The following is a 16,594-nucleotide window of genomic DNA, read 5'->3' on the forward strand; positions in this document are numbered from 1 at the left end:
AGAATTTTATGTCATTTGAACTTTTACATAAGTGTTTGTAAAATACTCTTGCCTAAGATGGAAGATTAGTGCAACTAACCTTTCAAGAAGGTCAATTATATAAAATTGCTACCTGATAGTATTCTAGCTGTCCATTTAATGTTCATCTAATAATTTTAAAATTATGTTTCAGGGTTGCATTGACTGAAAATTACATGGAGCTTGGTAACAGTAAAATATTTCAAGGCTTAAGTTTTATTAAAATACAAGAACTGGCATGGTGCTCCTTTACTTTTTATAAAGGGAGGGATTATGTAGCAGAGGAGACAGTGATATATCATCTTTAAGCAGATAATGTTTTATTTAGGTCAAGACAGCAGAATATGAGTCTGGGCATCCAAAATTCACCCTAATTCTCAGAGACATTTATGTTAATAATCTCTTGCAAGGCACTCTAACTCTTACTATTTTGTAAGATTTAGTAAGTAATAAGTAATACAATTTAGACCAATGTAGAATTTAGTGTTTAAGGAGAAAATGCCATTAGAACTGCTACATCCGCTTGCCATCTTTATCTCCATTGCTCTAGTCCAACCTGCCATCTCTCACCTGAACCAGGCAACAGCCTTCTCACTAGGCTACTTAATATCCATTCTAGACAACATTTACCTTCCTAAAACTTGTTTTCAATTCTGCAACCAGAGAAATCTTCTCAAAGTAAAATTCTCATCATCTCATTTCCTTATTTAAAATCCTATTTTACTGGAGTTCCACTGCTCATAGGATGAAAACAAAATCTTAGTATGTCTTGCAAGCTTCCACAGTGTGGGGTCCCCATTGCCTCTCCTACTTTAGCCACCTAAGCCTTCTTTAGCTCCTCACACCCACCAACCTTCTCCCTCCACAAAACATTTGTGTGAACACGTCCTCTGCCTAAATACATTGGCCTCCTTTGACTAATTAACTCCTACTCTCCCTTCAGTGTTAGCTCCCAAATTAGGTAAAATTTTTCTTTTTAAGGCTTTCATGGTCTTGTATATCTTTTTGTATCTCATATATAATATGTGTATCACATATATGTGCATACATATACACAAGACACACAGTCATATATATATATACACACACAAGCGCACTATATTTGTACACTATGTATATCTAATTTTTAGCACACACTAAGGCATAATAAGTTATATTAACTGTGTTCAAGAACTACAACTAATTTCATGCTAGGAAATAGACAAAGACTCCAATTTGAAAACACAGAAGAGGCATTCTAATAAAATTCTAAAATCTTACAAAATAAAACCCCCCAAAATAGTACCATTCCCAGTTATTTATTTCCATGACAGTTTTTTGATAACTTTTCTATAATGAACAGTGCTAAATTATGATGCTTCTTCGGGAAGGTGATTATATTTTTAGAACCATCAAATAGATGTGTTAAGCGCTGCTTAGAACATGACAATATAGTCCTAGCTCAAAGATTTTCTATAAATAAAATTATTCTTCCTTAGATTTATGATCTTCTTTTTATATTGTGGCAACACAGTACATGAACTGCTGTTATTTTTAAATTTGGTTTCAAGTTAATGTATTTTAGCTAAGGACTATGCCACAGTTTCTTGAAATTCTATTTTTAGTATCACATTATAAATTCTCTGAATATAGACAAAATTAAATCATTTGCCAGTGTCAGCTTTTTCTCTTGGGACTCAATCATACATACAACCTATAATAGACAATTCATGCTGTACAATTAGAACTTCAGGTAAAAGGTATTTTTTTCTCTTTTCTCTGAAATTCATTAACATAAACTAATGAATGAAATTCACAGATAAACATTACATTGACAAATAATTAATAGCTATGAAACACTAGTAGGTTTTTCATAAAGACGTTAATATGTAGACATAATCTGGCTCCCTCTAGATCTCTGTGCTCTTCTCTAGACCACATAGTGTAATGGGAGAATGGGAGCCTGACACAGATCAATACAGTGAATAAAGATAGAATAATTTAGAAAAGATTTAAAAATGTAATCACTAAACTTGACTCATAAATATATAGCAATTTTTAAATATTTCTATAAAATATTTTCAAAAACAAAATTGACCTTGTTAAGGTCAAAAAGCAAGAATTGTATAGAATGTATTTTCTAAGTCAGGTATATAGGTATCAGAGAAAGCAAGGCATATTAGTAAGTAAAAAAAGCAGCTTGCAAAGAAATATAAGTTCATTTTTCTCAAAGAATATAATCTCCTTCCTTCCTTCCTTCTGTCCTTCCTTCCTTCCTTTTATACATGTATCAATAACATATAATATATACACATTTTTAGTGTTTACATGTATGTTTATAAAAGCGTCTGATGTATGTACAAGAAAAACCAGTTACAATACTGTTACACAGATTTTACAATCTTATATTTTAAATAAATAATTCTAAATTAAACAAAGAAGAAGCTTCCAAAGTCAGCTACACAGTGATGCTCAATAAATGCAAGACTCCTGTTATTAGAAATTAGTAATTTGATATTCTTTATACTTTTCCAACCTCATATTTTTCCTCTGAAAAATTAAGTTCACATTTTTGTGCTATTCTTAATGGAGACAGCAAATATCTAAACATAAGACTTCTTATTTAAAAAAAAAACCATTCATGTCAAATGATAGAGTCTCAGAATTTGAAGTGACCAAGAGATCAAAGTGTAAATCCCTTATTTTTAAGCTGAAGCATTTAAACTTAAAGACTATTACCAATTTAGCCTTAACTTCCATCAGCCTAATATTAAAAAGTTCTAGTTCTTATACTTTCCTCTTATTTTACATTTTTACAACTGTTAACTTTTTCCATTCTCTAATTGTTTGATCACTAAATTTTAACAGGTTATATGACTTCAGGATTCAGAAAGTAAAATGTTAAAAAGCAATATACATTAAAAACTCACCTCAAATCTCTATTCTCATCTACCCAATCTAATTCAATTCACTCTACATAATCACACTTACTATTGCCAAATGAATGTATGATTTATCTTTTAATTTTCCCAATGTAATGCATAAAAAGTGGTATTTGAGAATTATCTGTTCAAATCTTTACTTATTGATCCACTGAGTATTTGGTCTATTTCTTTATAATCTTTTTTTTGTGATAAGAGTAGAAAATCTTTTCCCCATTTTTTCATTTACCTTTTGACTTTGTGAGGTCTCTTGCTATGTAAAAGCTTCTGATTTTTATGTGGTAAAAAGCATCAATCTTTTCTTTCAATTTTCTTAATTTTGAATTCCAGAAAAGCCTTCTCACTCTGTGGTTATAAATAAATACCCTACGTTTTCTTCCAGAAGTTTTGTTACTTTGTTTAAATGTACATTTTTAACTTTCGGAGCCAAAATTATTCCAGGCTGATGCCTTATACCACGCATAGTGCTAGGTGATGCAGCATTGACAAGATAAGCAGGTAACCACCATCATGGAATGTAAAATACAGCAGAGGAAGAAGCCAACCATAACCCTGATTCAAATAAAGTGCAATGGAATTCATGAGACATAAAGGTCAGGATTTTATGGGAGCATATAACAGGGGCATTTAATCAAGTCTAGGAGAGAAGAAAAGAAAATAATCATCATAGGAAAGTGACATTTAGGAAGAGGTAGGAAAGAAAACTACTGGTCCTTAGTCCACGGAAGGAGGAAGCAGAGGAAAGAGGCAAGAAGAATGAAAGTGCTCCAGGAAGAGGTTCTCTTTAGAACATTCCAGCCTCTTGGAGTAGAATCTTCAAAGTCTTGTATGAAATCTATAATTCCTTGGCGGGAGGGAGGCAATAATGGGAAATCATAAGAAATTTTTTAAAAACTCTGAGGTTCAGATATAGGTATCGTTCGATACAACAGTGGCAGAAACTCATAAAGTGTAAAGCTGGTTTGCTCAACACCACAAGATGAGATTTTACACCTTTTCCCTATATAATTCTTCAGTTTTCCATTTACAGTTTCTATCCCTTCACTCACCCCATTGATTATAGGTACAAATTTGCAAGATGTGATTTGAAATAAACTGAGAAAACAGTATCTTCCTCGAATATTATCTATATGCCTTTGCCACATATCTCTTTTCAGTCTTTCCATATCACCTATTTGGTGAATAGTTATCCACTTTTAGCTTCCACATTGAAGAGAAAGTAATTCTTTCTACCAAAAGAATTACATGTCCATTGTTACAAACACAAAACACAAAAGGATACACTCTACACTGATGGACATGGATTGTGCCTGAAATAAAAAGGGTTATACCAGTTAAATAGTAGCAAGAAGTTTGCCTAACCTATTGATAGAAAACAAACCTCCAGAGATGTTAGTTGATAAAGACTCACACAGAATAATATGCTTAAACAATAACATAATCAAACATGAATTCCCTTGGTGTTATGGTCCCTAAAGTAATGATCAACTCCCAGTGTTGACCTGACCATTTGAGATACACAGGAAAGGCCCAAGCCTCATCAGACCTGTCCTTGTAGTCTCAGCTAGCCGTAATGCCTCAATGTAATTCCAAGATTCTGAGTGATTATAAATGGATCCTAATAACCAAACCTCATAGAGTATGTTGTCTAAAAATATTGGTACAGCAAAATAAAAAGAGCTCTTTGGATGGCTGGTAGTGATAGTGGCACAACTAAGTGAATGTACTTAATGTCACTGAACTATAAAATTAAAAATGATTAAGATGGTAAATTTCATATTGTTTGTATTTTATGACAATTTTAATGAGACATAAGGATTTAAAAAGCAAAATTTTAAAAATGTGCGTTAACGATATAAATAGGTCATTCTAGACAAACTCATTTTATTTTCCTCACAAAACTCTTTTAAGAATTATATTTTGATGCCCAGGATGTGTGTTGGGAATGGGCAAAAATATCAGTAAACCTCAACTCTGATGGTGATTTCCGTTTGTATTTGCTGTATGTTGCATTAGCATACTACATTAGTTTTAGCTAAGACTCCAATACTAATATTTTCAGATAAACATTATAGCACACATAAGGCATCTCAGTGAATGGTTATTTTTGATTGAATTTAGCTTTTATTTAAAAGACAAAAATATTGGCATCACTATATCCAATAACTTCATTAGGAAAATTTCTTTCCACACTTAACCAGTCTTGAGTTCTGCACACGTCAAATAAGTTTTATCTGATATGTTACCATATACTAGCAAAACAGGTTTTATTATAGAGTAATATATACTGCCAGACAACATTAAGTACTTAGAGACATAAGGATTGTTGAAGAGCAATATACTTCTACGATTAAATTTCATGTTTGTTTTCATGACATCTGAAGCTCAGTTGATCTAAAGGAAGAGTTATTAACTCAAATATTTGCTACAAACTCTGGAGAGTTTAAAAGTAAGACTTTTTTTCCCCACTGAGATAAGAAGATGCCTATATGATCTATACAAAATAAATTGCTTATTTTCAGAAAACGTAAACACTAAAATTCCTTCTAAATTGTAGAAGATATTAAAACTAGTCACACACACACACACACACACACACAACATTTCAAGCCAATATTTAAAGTTCTTTGCAAGAGTCTATGATTTTATTGAGGGTTTAATAGGACAAATGCCAATTTCTGGTTTGTTTTGTTTTGAGACGGAGTCTTGCTCTTGTTGCCCAGGTTGGAGTGCAGTGGTGTGATCTTGGCTCACTGCAATCTCCGCCTCTGGGTTCAAGTGATTCTCCTGCCTCAGCCTCCAGAATAGCAGGGACTATAGGTGCCTGCCACCACAACCAGCTAATTTTTGTATTTTTAGTAGAGATGGGGTTTTGCCATGTTAGCCAGGCTGGTCTCGAACTCCTGACATCAGGTGATCTGCCCGCCTCAGCCTCCCAAAGTGCTAGGATTACAGCCGTGAGCTACTGTGCCCAGCCAATTTCTTGTTTTAATAATCTTTGAAAATGCAGTAATCCTGAAGCCCCATAATCACTAACGTGAATAACGTGTTAAATTCAGGATCTCCTTGAGGGTAGAAAAATTGCCTCGATTAATCATTACTTTGGTGAATGGCTCTCCTTTTTAAAAAACCTGTCATCCTCAAAGAATTGATATCATTTAGTCACACTCTATGTGATTCTATTTTGTAAAAAATTGAGAATCAATACACTGCTCACTTCTAACTTTCTACTACTGACTTTTATTCAAGCAGCGATGCACTTTACGATCCAGTGCAATCTTTTTGGCTTCTATTTGAAAGGGTGCCTTTTGTGTTATCTGACCCTACTGTCCCATTCTTAAAAGCAGAAACAGTATGATCTGAGGTGAAGAGGAAAAGCTCTCTCACTCCCAGTTTAAAAACTCAGATTTGCTCAGATCTCTCTTTCTGTACTTTCTTAGTGGCAGAAGCTCACATGAATAAAAGCCTCAGGGCAATGTTGAACTATTTAAGAACTCTTTAAGTTTTGAGCTAAAGACCTCTGAAGAGTTCATTCTTATCTCCTAACATTTAATTAGCTAGATATTATCAGGTTCTTTGTAATATAATGGCTATTCTTAAGTAGGCTACCTGTGGACAGGTGGACACCTTGAAGGTGTATGACTAAATCCCAAAACTAGAGAGGAATGTATCCAAAGGCTCTAGGTTAGAGCAAGGATGTCAAAGGTGTCGAAAGTAGTTTCCATGTTTGTGAATCAATTATTTATAAGTATTATTATTATTAAAAGCAATATGACTTGAGATGGTATCAACTGCCTTCAACAATGGCTGAAGCAATCTTTTTTTTTCTTTGCATGAAATGCAATAATCTTCTGATCTTGCTCAACCCTCAGCATCTGCACACCATTTATGGGCACTGAGTTCACTTGTGTGTTAGGGAGATAGTCTCCAAGGATTTGGTATTTCTGCTCATCCTCTAAGCAAAAGGCATTGACAGCTTTGTTCAAGGAAATCTACAAAGCTGCTGTGGGGTCAGGGAGCAGATTTGCTTATGCACCAGGGTCATAAAGCCAGGTCTCCCTCCTCTCCTGGAGATGTTCCAGGGTGATAAAGAAAGTGTCTCCCTCTGGATCAGAGGGCAGATTGGTTTCCTGACCAAAAAAATATGAAAAATGTCTTTCTCTAAAGTGGAGGATGAGCAGGTTTGCTTGAAGTCCCCTTATAAGTCTGTATTTCCAAGGCTCCTCAGCTGTGGCACAGACCCACCATGTGTATAGTATCTATCCAGGCTTCCTCCACATCGCCCCCATAGGACCTGGAGGGGATGGGGATTTGATGTGAACTTGAAGCTCATGCTGTCTGCTGTGCTGTGAGTAATAAACAGCTACATCATTCGGGTGTGTTGTCTCTTCACTGACTGAATCTACGGAAGCCTGGCAAGGACAACTGGCAGCTGCAATATTTGCTGCTGCTTAGGATCTGCTTGAGCACTTGACAACACGGACCCCAGTTGTAGGTAAATAAAGAGAAATCAATACAATGTTTTTAGTAATAAAAATAAAGCATAGCCTTTAAAAGTGACTAGTCACAATTGTTTCATGTAATGATAGGAATTATATTATTTATAACTATTTTCACCAACATAGGTCTATTCAGCCTTGATGGCAGATAGCTTGTTTTGCATGTCACTTTCCCCATCTTTTTTTGACTGTTTAAATCTCGAATTAGAAAATCTAGTAAACCTATAAATTATGGTAAATGGTAATTATTTCTAACACTGTGAAGCCCTTCAGAATACTCACATTGAACATGGGCTCAGAAATTCTGAGTGTTTTCTTATAATTTTCCATTAAGGGCCATTTCTAGCACTCCTTCGAATGCCAGGTCAGCGAGCAGGGCAGTTAAAACTCGAAAGGTGAGGGCAACATAGAGAATCCAGATCTGATTTTTGACTGCCTACAGTCCCAGAAATTATTTCTCTCTGCTTTTGCCACATTTGGTTGTGTTTTTTACATACGATCAAGTATATGTACAAAACACTTTCTCGATGCCAGCCGAGACAGCACAGACAGACCGACCGACTGGGGTGTTTCGCTGGCTTCACTGCCTGCGACACCCTGCCTGGGCTGCCCAACTGGCTGGCAAGATGAAGCTCTCCCTGGTATGGCGATGCTGCTGCTGCTCGGTGCAGCGTGGTTCGAGGAGGAGGACAAGAAGGAGGACGTGGGAACGGTGGTCTGCGTTGACCTGGGGACCACCTACTGCTGCGTCGGCATGTTCAAGAACGCCCGCGTGGAGATCATCGCCAACAATCAGAGCAACCGCATGACGCGGTCCTATGTGGCCTTCACTCTTGAAGGAGAACATCTGACCGGTGATGCCGCCAAGAACCAGGTCACCTCCAATCCCGAGAACACGGTCTTTGACGCCAAGTGGCTCATCGGCCGCACGTGGAACGACCTGTCTATGCAGCAGGACATCAAGTTCTTGCCGTTCAAAGTAGATGAAAAGAAAACTAAACCATACATTCAAGTTGATATTGGAGGTGGGCAAACAAAGACATTTGCTCCTGAAGAAATTTCTGCCATGGCTCTCACTAAAATGAAATAAACCATTGAGGTTTATTTGAGAAAGACGGTTACCCATGCAGTTGTTACCTTACCAGCCTATTTCAACCACGCCCAAAGCCAAGCAACCAAAGACATTGGAACTACTGCTGAGCTAAATGTTATGAGGATCATCAACGAGCCTATGGCAGCTGCTATTGCTTATGGCCTGGATAAGACGGAGGGGGAGAAGACATCCTGGTGTTCCACCTGGGTGGCGGAACCTTCCATGCATCTCCTTCCACGCGTCTCCTCTCTCCATCTCACCTCTCACTCCACGTCTTCGGAGTTGTGGCCACTAATGGAGATACTCATCTGGGTGGAGAAGACTTTGACCAGTGTGTCATGGAACTTTTCATCAAGTTGTACAAAAAGAGGACTGACAAAGATGTCAGGAAAGACAATAGGGCTGTGCAGAAACTCCAGCAAGAGGTAGAAAAGGCCAGATGGGCCCTGTCTCCTCAACATCAAGCAAGAATTGAAATTGAGTCCTTCTATGAAGGAGAAGACTTTTCTGAGACCCTGGCTCAGGCCAAATTTTAAGAGCTAAACATGGATCTGTTCTGCTCTACTCTGAAGCCCATCCATTAAGTGTTGGAAAATTCTGATTTGAAGAAGTCTAATATTGATGAAGTTGTTCTTGGTGGCTCTACTCGAATTCCAAAGATTCAGCAACTGGTTAAAAAGTCCTTCAATGGCAAGGAGCCCTCCCATAGCATAAACACAGATGAAGCTGTAGTGTATGGTGCTGCTGTCCAGGCTGGGGTGCTCTCTGGTGATCAAGATACAGGTGACCTGGTACTGCTTGATGTATGTCCCCTTATACTTGGTATTGAAACTGTGAGAGGTGTTATGATCAAACTGATTCCAAGGAACACAGTGGTGCCTACCAAGACGTCTCAGATCTTTTGTACAGCTTCTGATAATCAACCAACTGTCATGATCAAGGTCTATGAGGATGAATGACCCCTGACAAAAGACATTCATCTTCTGGGTACAATTGATCTGACTGGAATTCCTCCTGCTCCTCGTGGGGTCCCGCAGATTGAAGTCACCTTTGAGATAGATGTGAATGGTATTCTTTGAGTGGCAGCTGAAGACAAAAATAAGATCACAATTACCAATGACCAGAATCGCCTGACACCTGAAGAAATCAAAAGGATGGTTAATGATGCTGAGAAGTTTGCTGGGGAAGACACCAACTCAAGGAGTGCATTGATACTAGAAATGAGTTGGAAAGCTTTGCCTATTCTCTAAAGAATCAGATTGGAGATAAAGAAAAGCTGGGAGGTAAACTTTCCTCTGAAGATAAGGAGACCATGGAAGAAGCTGTAGAAGAAAAGATTGAATGGCTGGAAAGCCACCAAGCTTCTGACATTGAAGACGTCAAAGCTAAGAAGAAGTAACTGGAAGAAATTGTTCAGTCAATTATCAGCAAACTCTATGGAAGTGCAGGCCCTCCCCCAGCAGCGAAGAGGATACAGCAGAAAAAGATGAGCTGTAGACACAGATCTGCTACTGCTGTAATATTGTAAATACTGGACTCAGGAACTTTCCTTAGAAAAAAAATGAGAGAAGTCAAGTCTCAAATGTAATTGGAATCGTCACCTCAGAGTGGAGTTGAAGATGCTACAGCCCAAGTGTCTGTTTATGGCTTTGCATTAGCAGTTGCTCACATGTCTTCAGGTGGGGGGCAGAAGAATTGGTCATCTTAAAAAGTGGGTAAAAAACCTGGGTTAGGGTGTGTGTTCACCTTCAAAATGTCTTATTTAACAATTGAGTCATGTGCATCTGGTGTAGGAAGTTTTTTCTGCCGTAAGTGACACCAATAAATGTTAGTTATTTACACTGGTCTAAAAAGAATACTTTCTCAAAGGAAAAATTTTTAGAAAGAGTATCCGAGAATGTCCAACTTCTGACTGTTGAGTTTCATCTTCATATGAAATCCTGTTATATTTGCAATGATAGGAAGTCTTTCTCCTTCAGCCTTGAAGCAATAGGTTCAGACTTTTTAGGGCAGAGGACACATTACCAACCTAGCCACCTGGTCATGTCCCTTGAAATCATGGTATTCCTTTTTGCATTTTTAGTATCAAGAAGCAATTGTTTTTATTGTTGTTTCTTTGTTGTTATTGTTGTGTTTGTTTATTTCAAACACTCAGGAAATTGTCTTTCCCTCAATGGTCAGCTGACTTCAGGATAGATCCACAGAATTGTGCAAATTTCTTTGCATACTGAAAAGAATGGCATTGTCTGACAGTGATTGGATCATAATCATAATTTTCACCATTTCTTCAATATGCAATGTAAACAAGATTCAGAGTATGGATTGGACATCAATGCAAAATTCTTTTAATTAAAGTAAATATGTTCTTTCTTAATCCTCATATAGCTGAAGCTGAATCACCATTGCACACCTCCCTTATGCTGTGTTTGCACAAATGCCAAGAGCAAATTCATACCCTGCACATTAATTGACTAATATACCTATAAAATAAAGTATCTGTTAGAATACATATTAGAAAGTAATTGCTTTTACAGAATATGTAATTAATTTAGTGTGTCATCACGCATTGTTATTTAACAAAGAAATGTTGCCAATAACTCATTTTGTTTTCTCTCTGAGTATAATATTTATAATTATCTTTGCAATTGTTTCTACAAATTTTTTGGAGATAGTATTATTTATTCTTCTTTCTGCTTTGAGGAATGCAATTTTGAATGATGGCTCTAAAGTTGTGTGTCTTCTCTACAAAAAATTATGGAGTTAATCAAGTTTGTATAGGGAAATGTAATTTTGCACTTGTTCTGAAAAATCACAATTTGGCAAAGTTTTATAAGTAATATGTTAAAAACTCAAGGCAAATGGATTGCTGGAATCCAATATAGTCTAGTTTTCTGAGAGTCATACTTCTTAGTTGCCCCATTTTAAAATGGAGTTCTTTGAAATCTCTACAATCACACTTGCTGACAGATACATATTCACATCCTACATTTTTACTCAAATCCTATTCATGATAAATATTTAGTATATCATATGTGTTGTAACATTGTGTTTCTATTCTTATCATTGTAATTATGACTCAGGAATTGCTTTTGGGACATTAGTTTATTTGGGGAAACTGGTGCTAGAACACAACCAATGGTAAAATATGACAACTTAAAATGTAATAAGCCTACATAAAACAAACCAACGACAAGAATAATCTCAAGAACGATTGTACCTCACTAAGTAAATATTAGGGAGAAAACTGACACTGCAGTGCATTCCCAAGAATTAAGAGCATAATTATTACTAAAAACAGAATAGAATTTCTATAAAGATTATCTTAATTTGTAAATTGTTAAGTATACGATTATATCTATTCATAGTTTACTCTAAAAGTTCATAGTGTCTGTAACCAGGTATTTGCTGATTATATTTTAAAACAATTTTCTTTTAAATTCATACATCCTTGCTTTACTTTTACCTTAGGATTTACTATTTACTTATATAAGTTTAGGAGAATTTAGCTTTTAAAGCCATAAACTGAATAATTATTTATGCTCAGCTTCAAAGTAAACATTATGATGCAAAGTCCTCTATCATGAGCCCTCATAAGAGAGTCAATCATTCAGGCAGCCAATACCAGCAAAGTGAAAAGTTAGTGATCTCTGACCTTCTTGTTTCCATCATTCAACAAGTATTAACTGAGACTTTTTGGACACTATAGAATAAAGTGGGTTCCTCTTGTTCAAATGTTTCAAGTGGCAAGTTACAAGTTATAGTTTTGGAAATCACAAGGAATTAAAAAACACTTCAGTCACTCTTGAAGCACCTGGGGCTATTTCTGTAGCCCCAAGTTAGGCATGCCAGAAAGTCCTCTTCCCCTTAAGAAATTATTCAAACCACTATACTAGGAACTTGTAGCTGCTATGCCAATGACCTTTGTCTTCTGCTAGGCACTTTTTGGAAGAAGCATTCCTTATGAAAAGTTCTAGGCACAATTTGAGTTTCTGAAAATGGTTAGAGGGAGGATACTGTTACCCACTGCAGTGCCTATGTGACTTATCTGTATCCCTACCCGGCTTTTCTTGCCAAATGCCTACACCTGTGTGACATAGCTAAATTCTTAATCAGCTCTGACTCTGCTTATTTTTAGGAAACAGGATATCTGCGGTCAGAGGTTACCTCTTAGGCAGCTTATTTGACCTCTGAAGGACCTCTAGCTTCATTATTATCTAATTTTCACACTAAATTACACTCCTACTGGTGCCATGACACTTGACAATCACCGTGAATCACGTTTTTTGGAAGATGCCAAAAAAGGACAAAAAAGAGGACTCTCCTTGATTCCAAGAAAATCTCCGTCCCTTTCCAAGAAAAAGCATGACTATTCTTCTGCTTGTTCTTAATGCCCCACACCTTCATTAAAGATACTCTATATCTGTAACTTCCCAGCTCTCAGGAGCTGAGAAGTTGATCTGCGAGCTATGCTCCCTGTTATCCAATTCCATGGCCATTGGAATAAAGCCTGCACTGCTTAACTCTTGCTTTTGGTTTTGTCTATTGGCTTCATGACACAGAACAGGAAAGAGCTTCCTTTGGAATAATGAGGACCTTCAGTAAGAATGCGTCTTTCACTTGGATTTGTTCAATCGAGTAAATGGAATACATTTCATGTGTCAGTGTGGCTGCTGGCCACCTGGGTATTGACAATCCAATGGATGTTCTATGAGGGCAGTTTCCTAGTCTGCTCATTATTTCATCTTCAGTGCTAGAATAATTATTATGACATAAGAAACATTTAAAACATGAGTGGGTAAATGAACAAATGCTGTCCAAAATCACCCCACATCTGTCAACAAGAATGTGCAAAGATCTATAAATTTCAGACCAATAGTCCAATGTTTGTCAGATAATTTCCAAAGACTCTTGTAATAAACAAGCTGTCTCTAAGAATCAACTGGCTTTTGTTCACTTACCCTAAGAAATTTCATTTCTGTGGTTAGAAGTTATTAGTAAGCAGCTTTAATGTTCCAGGGCCTTTAGCACATTCTAGTCTAAAACTCATTTTAAAGGTCTTGATGACTATGGTTCAAGATCAGCAAGAAAGAACTATCTCTCCCAAAAGTGGGTAATGTCAACCAGAATCATCACCACATAAAAATATCAGGAAACTGAGGTAGAGACACAATAAGGTATAACACTCCCACTGCATTATAGCGAATCATAAATTAAAATGCTTGTTCTCATGACTACATTACACACAAGCTCCATTTTTTTCTGTGAAAAGAGAAAAAGAAACATAATTTTAATTTTAATTGTGTGGGTTTTTTTCTTTTAGCATTTTCAGCCTACAGTGCCAACAAAGTATTAAACTTTAATGCCACAGCAGTATTCTAATTTCTAAAATTACTTTAAGAAACAGATTAAGGGCACTGCAGGTGGGAAAGGCATGATGACTTCACTGGGAGCATAATGTGAGAACCATCATGATGGATGAACAATCCAGCTAATGGAAAACATCCCATTTCACATTTCTTACCATCATAATATAAAATAAAACATAGTTAATTTTGTTTCAAAAAACTATTTTCATTTTAGTGTTTAATTACCTGGTATCTGTCAAAATCTTGCAGTTAATTAACTTTTCACACTCACAGACTGCATGTCTTAATTGTATGCTGTCATCTTACAATAAAATTTAGCAGAATAGCACTGACTAATATCAAAATGTTAAGGTCAAGTTCTATGACGCATTTAATGGATTTTCAAAAGGGAGAAAAGCATGGTTTTAACTATTTGATATCAAATAATAACATTCAAAATTTTAATAGAAGCCTCAGTAGCAGATGCGATCAACTGGAAGAAAGGGTATCAGTGATGGAAGATGAAATGAATGAAATGAAGCGAGAAGGGAAGTTTAGAGAAAAAAGAATAAAAAGAAATGAACAAAGCCTCCAAGAAATTTGGGACTACGTGAAACGACCAAACCTACGTCTGATTGGTGTACCTGAAAATGACGGGAAGAATGGAACCAAGTTGGAAAACACTCTGCAAGATATTATCCAGGAGAACTTTCCCAATGTAGCAAGGCAGGCCAACATTCAGATTCAGGAAATACAGAGAATGCCACAAAGATACTCTTCGAGAAGAGCAACTCCAAGGCACATAATTGTCAGATTCACCAAAGTTGAAATGAAGGAAAAAATGTTAAGGGCAGCCAGAGAGAAAGCTCGGGTTACCCACAAAGGGAAGCCCATCAGACTAACAGCTGATCTCTCAGCAGAAACTCTACAAGCCAGAAGAGAGTGGGGGCCGATATTCAACATTCTTAAAGAAAAGAATTTTCAACCCAGAATTTCCTATCCAGCCAAACTAAGCTTCATAAGTGAAGGAGAAATAAAATACTTTATAGACAAGCAAACGCTGAGTGATTATGTCACCACCAGGCCTGCCCTAAAAGAGCTCCTGAAGGAAGCACTAAACATGGAAAGGAACAACCGGTACCAGCCACTGCAAAAACATGCCAAATTGTAAAGACCATCAAGGCTAGGAAGAAACTGCATCAACTAATGAGCAAAATAACCAACTAACATCATAATGACAGGATCAGATTCACACATAACAATATTAACATTAAATGTAAATGGGCTAAATGCTCCAATTAAAAGACACAGACTGGCAAACTGGATAAGGAGTCAGGACCCATCAGTGTACTGTATTCAGGAAACCCATCTCATGTGCAGAGACACACATAGACTCAAAATAAAGGGATGGAGGAAGATCTATCAAGCAAATGGAAAACAAAAAAAGGCAGGGGTCGCAATCCTAGTCTCCGATAAAATAGACTTTAAACCAACAAAGATCAAAAGAGACAAAGAAGGCCATTACATAATGGTAAAGGGATCAATTCAAGAAGAGCTAACTATCCTAAATATATATGCACCCAACACAGGAGCACCCAGATTCATAAAGCAAGTCCTGAGTGACCTACAAAGGGACTTAAACTCCCACACAATAATAATGGGAGATTTTAACACCCCACTGTCAACATTAGACAGATCATCGAGACAGAAAGTTAATAAGGATATCCAGGAATTGAACTCAGCTCTAAACAAAGTGGACCTAATAGACATCTACAGAACTCTCCACCCCAAATCAACAGAATATACATTTTTTTCAGCACCACACCACACCTATTCCAAAATTGACCACATAGTTGGAAGTAAAGCTCTCCTCAGCAAATGTAAAAGAACACAAATTATAACAAACTGTCTCTCAGACCACAGTGCAATCAAACTAGAACTCAGGTTTAAAAAGCTCACTCAAAACCGCTCAACTGCATGGAAACTGAACAACCTGCTCCTGAATGACTACTGGGTACATAACGAAATGAAGGCAGAAATAAAGATGTTCTTTGAAACCAACGAGAACAAAGACACAACATACCAGAATCTCTGGGACACATTCAAAGCAGTGTATAGGGGAAATTTATAGCACTAAATGCCCACAAGAGAAAGCAGGAAAGATCCAAAATTGACACCCTAACATCACAATTAAAAGAACTAGAAAAGCAAGAGCAAACACATTCAAAAGCTAGCAGAAGGCTATAAATAACTAAAATCAGAGCAGAACTGAAGGAAATAGAGACACAAAAAACCCTTCAAAAAATTAATGAATCCAGGAGCTGGTTTTTTGAGAAGATCAACAAAATTGATAGACTGCTAGCAAGACTAATAAAGAAGAAAAGAGAGAAGAATCAAATACATGAAATAAAAAATGAAAAAGGGGATATCACCACCGATCCCACAGAAATACAATCTACCATCAGAGAATACTACAAACACCTCTATGCAAATAAACTAGAAAATCTAGAAGAGATGGATAAATTCCTCGACAAATACACCCTCCCAAGACTGACTCAGGAAGAAGTTGAATCTCTGAATAGACCAATAACAGGTTCTGAAATTGTGGCAATAATCAATAGCTTACCAACCAAAAAGAGTCCAGGACCTGATGGATTCACAGCTGAATTCTACCAGAGGTACAAGGAGAACTGGTACCATTCCTTCTGAAACTATTCC

The 16,594-nt window shown here is 36.7% G+C and overlaps 1 protein-coding gene and 1 pseudogene across 1 annotated transcript in view; one reads left to right on the plus strand and one right to left on the minus strand.

Annotated features, from left to right (window-relative positions):
• Nucleotides 1–16,594, minus strand: part of MARCHF1 (membrane associated ring-CH-type finger 1) — an 861,096-nt gene that overhangs the window by 656,415 nt on the left and 188,087 nt on the right. The window lies entirely within an intron of this gene.
• On the plus strand, nt 8,065–10,028 carry LOC100597490 (annotated as a pseudogene).

This window comes from Nomascus leucogenys, chromosome 7b, assembly GCF_006542625.1.
Source record: "Nomascus leucogenys isolate Asia chromosome 7b, Asia_NLE_v1, whole genome shotgun sequence".
NCBI lineage: Eukaryota > Metazoa > Chordata > Mammalia > Primates > Hylobatidae > Nomascus > Nomascus leucogenys.